The sequence below is a fragment of the Pavona decussata genome, unplaced genomic scaffold, assembly GCF_977016875.1.
Source record: "Pavona decussata unplaced genomic scaffold, jaPavDecu1.1 SCAFFOLD_58, whole genome shotgun sequence".
Taxonomy (NCBI): Eukaryota; Metazoa; Cnidaria; class Anthozoa; order Scleractinia; family Agariciidae; genus Pavona; species Pavona decussata.
This window is the reverse complement of record NW_028145480.1, coordinates 1,368,184-1,373,295: the sequence shown is the minus strand read 5'-3', so window position 1 is coordinate 1,373,295 and position 5,112 is coordinate 1,368,184. Positions and strand designations below refer to the sequence as shown.

At 38.1% G+C, this 5,112-nt stretch overlaps 2 protein-coding genes across 2 annotated transcripts in view; one reads left to right on the top strand and one right to left on the bottom strand.

Moving 5' to 3' along the window:
• Positions 1 to 5,112, bottom strand: part of LOC146479533 (lectin-like) — a 311,213-nt gene that overhangs the window by 102,412 nt on the left and 203,689 nt on the right. The gene's annotated exons all lie outside the window — the stretch shown is intronic.
• Positions 1,017 to 5,112, top strand: part of LOC146479550 (uncharacterized) — a 44,854-nt gene continuing 40,758 nt past the window's right edge. The window contains exon 1 of the mRNA XM_085110364.1: positions 1,017 to 1,112. The gene's annotated coding sequence lies outside the window, so the exon portion shown is untranslated. The remainder of the gene's footprint in view (positions 1,113 to 5,112) is intronic.

The window sequence follows — 5,112 nt, the reverse complement described above, 5'->3', positions numbered from 1 at the left end:
ACGAGCAACGGGTCATCGGGCAAACCTGCTCGGGTAGCCAATCACAGCGCAGGATTTGTCTTATCTTGCCCGGCCCGCTCGCGTAGCAAGCCATAAAGAAAAATTATGAAAAAGAAGGGAAGAGGAAAACAATTCTGGAGGATTTCATTTTTGCCATCTTTATATTATTGTATAAGTAAACATGTTTTGGAATTAACAAGGTAAGATGTGTCTTGTACGATCGAACAGAACTCCTCAGCAGGAAACTGTGATGCAAATGTTACTTCAGGCTCTGCCGACCAAAAGAAAGACGAAAGCACTGAGTAATGTGCGAAACTATTCTATTACCGTCCGCTTTTTCGAGAAACCTGTTGGCACTTTATATATTTCACTTTTCTTAGTTGTGTCTCTAGCCGCACAGCGGCCCTTTCAGACAACTTTAATTTGGGAGCTCATTAGTAAGCTTAAAAAGGTCTAAAAAAAATAGCGCTTCAGAGTTTAAGGATACGCTGAAACTGTCTTTGAACAGAGTTCTAGGATACAAAACTAATTCCTTTGGCGCTGAAACTGCTTTAGCTTCAGAGTTCCAGGATACGAAATAATTCCTTTGGAGTTGAAACTCCATGATTAAATATTTCCGATACGATTCTTTCCCAAATTTGTCGGGGGTACCGAAGAGTGGCTTCTATTTATTGTGCATAAAGAGGAAGGAAAAGGAAAAATGATACAATTTTAACACACTGTCTTGTCTACGCCACACCTTCACCGAGGGTGAATGGAGAAGAAACGTAATGAGTATTGTGAGTAACTGTTAACCTCAATCTTTACTCAATCTTTTTCACTCGTTGGGGCTACACACGCTACCTAAAGGACCCACCCTCAAAACATCTTGCACTACTTCCAGGCCAACAGTAATGACATTGCAAATGACATTGTACGTGAGCGGCATGCGTTGACTTCCCTAGGCGCTGAGAACTTCTGATTGGCTTCTGCACACATTCAGCCTTAAAAGAACAGCATTATAGATCATCTTTTCAGTATAGTTTCGAGGACAGAGCATGAAACCAGATTTGAGCATAGTTAGCAGAGGGTCCCCTCTATGATGTGAGCTAAGAAGTCAATTATTGATAAAGGTAAGAAAAAAGTTAATAGAGGTAATAGGTGTAAAGTTCATAGAGTCCTTCTCCTTACTAAGCAATTTCAAATTTAAGTGTTGCGTCTTTTTTGTAATTGTGTGGGTTCATAAAGGAACTAGAAAATAACACCTGATGTGGGAAAGAAAACATCATGATAAAGACTTGATTTCCGTCGGGACTGTAATCAAGTTGCAGTTCATGGACTCTTGGTGCCGCAAAATGCATGAAAGTGGTCTTGATATTTGGAGTTACAGTATACATCATTGGTTTAGTAAGACGATAATTTGAGCATTGCGTAATTCCACTATATTTTTTTGTTAATTTATGTTTTATCTTTTTCGTGGAAGCCTGATCGCATGTTGCAGTTACATTGTTTTTTTCTGATCGAAAACTTTTACCTTTTACCGCCATAGGTGTTTGTTGCCCTTTTCTTCTTCCCGTAAATAACACACAGCATCATGATCGACACATTTGAAACTGTTTGAGTTTTTTTTTTAAAAGAATGAAACTCCCCAACTTTAAAGGGTTTGGCTTTAATTTGAAACGAAAGTTTTTCTTGAAGAACAAGATGTCCCTAATAGCATTTTGGCTGGATGCTTAATGTGGCCTCATTTATTCGTATTGTATACTTCGCAGCTTTTTAAAACTATCCTAGCTAATGGAATAGTTTGAGTCACAAAGATAGCGTGATTTCCGTATTCCCTTGTGTTACGGTACTTATCGTTATACCGGAAATTGTGACCACACACATGGCCTCACTCACATTTCCTATTCTGGTTATGTAATTTTTATAAAAGTGTAAGATTAAAAAAAAAGAAAGAAAAAGAGGCAAAAAGCTTTCCTTCATGAAAACTTTTAGTAAAAATTGACAATCAAACCTGTAATCTTTTTGTGAAGTGGATTTCCAGTAGCGTTTAGCATCAATTCGACAAAGTGATGTGATATGTGTTTAATAGCTTATCAGTGACCTTTACTCCGCGCATTGTGGTTCTACAACTGTCAAACAAAGCATGATTCCTTCAATAAAATCTGCAATTTCACAGCGACAAACCGATGAGTGGTGTCGGATCACTGTACTTGTAGACCTGGATCAGCAAATTGTTTCAAATACAACTGAAATACTGACGGCAGACTGATCCCAACGGCGGAGGTGACGAGCTTGATAGAATAAACAACAAAGGCTAGAATGACTGAAATATATTTGTTGAAAAAAACAAAAAACAAATCTTTTGCCCGATATTTCGGTTTACAATACAAACCTTCCGCAGGGGCTGAACTAAAAAGAAACGTGAGATGCATAAAAGGATCGTTACAAACGAAGATTCATTTGTAAACCTCCATATTATCATGGCCCAATGAAGCCTCTCTAAAAAATATCAATTATAATCGATTGCCCTTGATTCGCGTGACCGGTCAAATTTTTGAAATTTGAACGGAGTCAGTTTGAAATTTACATGTCAGTTTTGAACATCATCGGCGAGATTTCAAAGTTCCAGTAGAAATAACCCTAGTTTATTGACAATGTAAATCTATTGATTTTTTTCGAAGTATTTCCAAAATAAAAATTGTTTACCAAGAATTCTGATTTTTTACGTCTTTTTTGGAAAGATTTCTCAAGATTCAGCTGAAGATTCCATTCAAATGCCGGACATATCATTACAAAAAAGGAAGTCGAATGTTCATTTCATTCTGGTCACTTTAGTCGTGACCAGTTTTCCCTCAAAAATGGAAAGAATGATTTCAATGTAAACAAAACAATGTACTAAAATGGGAGCCATTTTGGAACTTTGCTGACAATAATACTGAGGTTCAGTTGAAACCTCGATTGAGGGGTCAACTAGATATTGTTTTCTGGTGGGTGACCGACGCGACCTCATCACAAGTGATGACAAGCTATTCTTATTGCGGGCTCAAGGAGAGACCGCAAACCTATTTTGGACGCAAGATCTCGATCTTGCATCAAAATTGTTCTGCCAAAATCGATCGATAAATCCTCGTAAACCAATCAGAATCCATTTCCACACGAACAAGCATATTTTAACAGATGGCCGCCGCGTCGGCCAGTGTACTCGATTTTCAAAGCCAAAGTTTCGCATCATTGGAGTGTTAACGTACATTTAAGAGATTGAAAATGGAAAGAAACAGTTTTCTTTAAACTCAATTGTCGTTATGATGTCAAAAGAAGAGCAGCAAGCGCTGAAGACTTGTTTCGACGAACTTCATTTGAGATTCGATGCGAACCGACAGTGGAATCGTAGATGATATAAACATCTACCATGTTCTTTTCACCTGAATACTCTACAAATATGGCAAATATAGGACTTTGGTTGGGCGTTTGCTTTACAATTTCTTCACATGAACACTCGACAGATTTCGCAATGGGACACGACATGTGCGAAGGTAATATCACTGGATTCCAAAGCGCAAGTGTTTACATACTTGTACCTACAATTTTTCCACAGAATAAGATATTAGACATTCTTTTGCATTTTGGAGGCTCTATTTAAGCAGTACTGGCATGTTTGGCTTTATAAATTCGATTCAGAGCAGCTTTCCAATCGATCGACTCTTACACCGGAGCACGTGGACAAGAGTGACCCAAGATTGCGGCTTTTTCGCGGAATGTGACACGATCGCTTCTGAAATAACTTCCCTGCGCAAGATTATACTTGATTTTACTTAAATCTTTCGAATGAAAACTTCGGAAAAAGCATTTCCTTATCTAAAAACGTACAACGTTTACTGTAGAATTCGGCAAGGAACCGGGGAAACTTCAACGTGGCCGTTCGCTTGCCTTTGAGCAGACTTTGAAATCCGCCACGAATGTTTACACTCTTAGGCGTAGCGTTACAAATCTGACAGATTTGCATAAATATTATCGAGATCATCACGTTTTCTTCATTTTCTATCAACTAATTTTAAATTGTAACCGTGCCTTCCACTGACAGATGACTGGAATACCTGTCCACTAAACCCTGTAATAAACAGTAAAGGAAGCGAAACTAAAAGATCGCGACTTTTTCGGCCGCTGTTTCACAAGCTGAGAATGGAAACGCGCTATCGCTACCAGTACGCTGCACATAATTATGCTTGATTGTACTTTAATCTTTCGAATCAAAACTGCTAGCTGGGCAGTTAACAAAATCGATCAGCCCAAACCTCTTTTCACAGTCAGGACATCTCCACTTAGGGAATTAACACTTCTGTTTGTCGCAAAGGTGTTGCCTGAGTGGAGATGCCACTGTTTCTTGGATGAAAAAGTTAGCAATTTGGGACATTTTCTAGTAGGGCACTTTTTGGATAGTTTGCATGTGCGCTGATTTTACAAAATCATGGTGAGGATCTTTGACAAATGTAATATTCAGATATAAGCTTGAATTTGTCAATAAAGATGTTGCTTTTACGCTTCGCTAGGTTGAGTCTAGGTTTTGGGTCCATGGATGAAATCCTTAAGTGCTATGATGACCATTCAAAGAAAAAACATAACTTTATATAGTTGCATTCATTTATCCATATTTCACTCTGTGTAATTATCGAGAACTTTCCGTCATTTCACCGAGCTCTTTTCGGAGCTTGAGTGAACTTAAACCCTGCAAAATCGCCGCTTTTTATCCTGTAGTGACTGGAACTAAGATATCGACAATTCAAGTGTCTTTATCTTCTTTCATTGTATAATAATATGGTCTCTTCTAAGATTGTCGTCCTTTTTGGCCATTCTATAAACTATACCAACGCGTCACTGACAGCGTTATGTTATGTTTCCTCAAAAACCTCTATCGTGTAAACAATCACCACCACGAATCGTATTTATAATCCTAACGCTGATTTATATGATTGATTTATTTATATGTAAATTGAAGATGCATCGTCTCTTGTTTATAAATACGATCACCTTCAGGTCGTGAAAATGTGGTCGTAATAGCGAGGTGGTCTGATTAACTAGGTTGTAAAACTAAGGAAATGACTGCACTTTAAATTCGTTCGGGCACACAAAAAA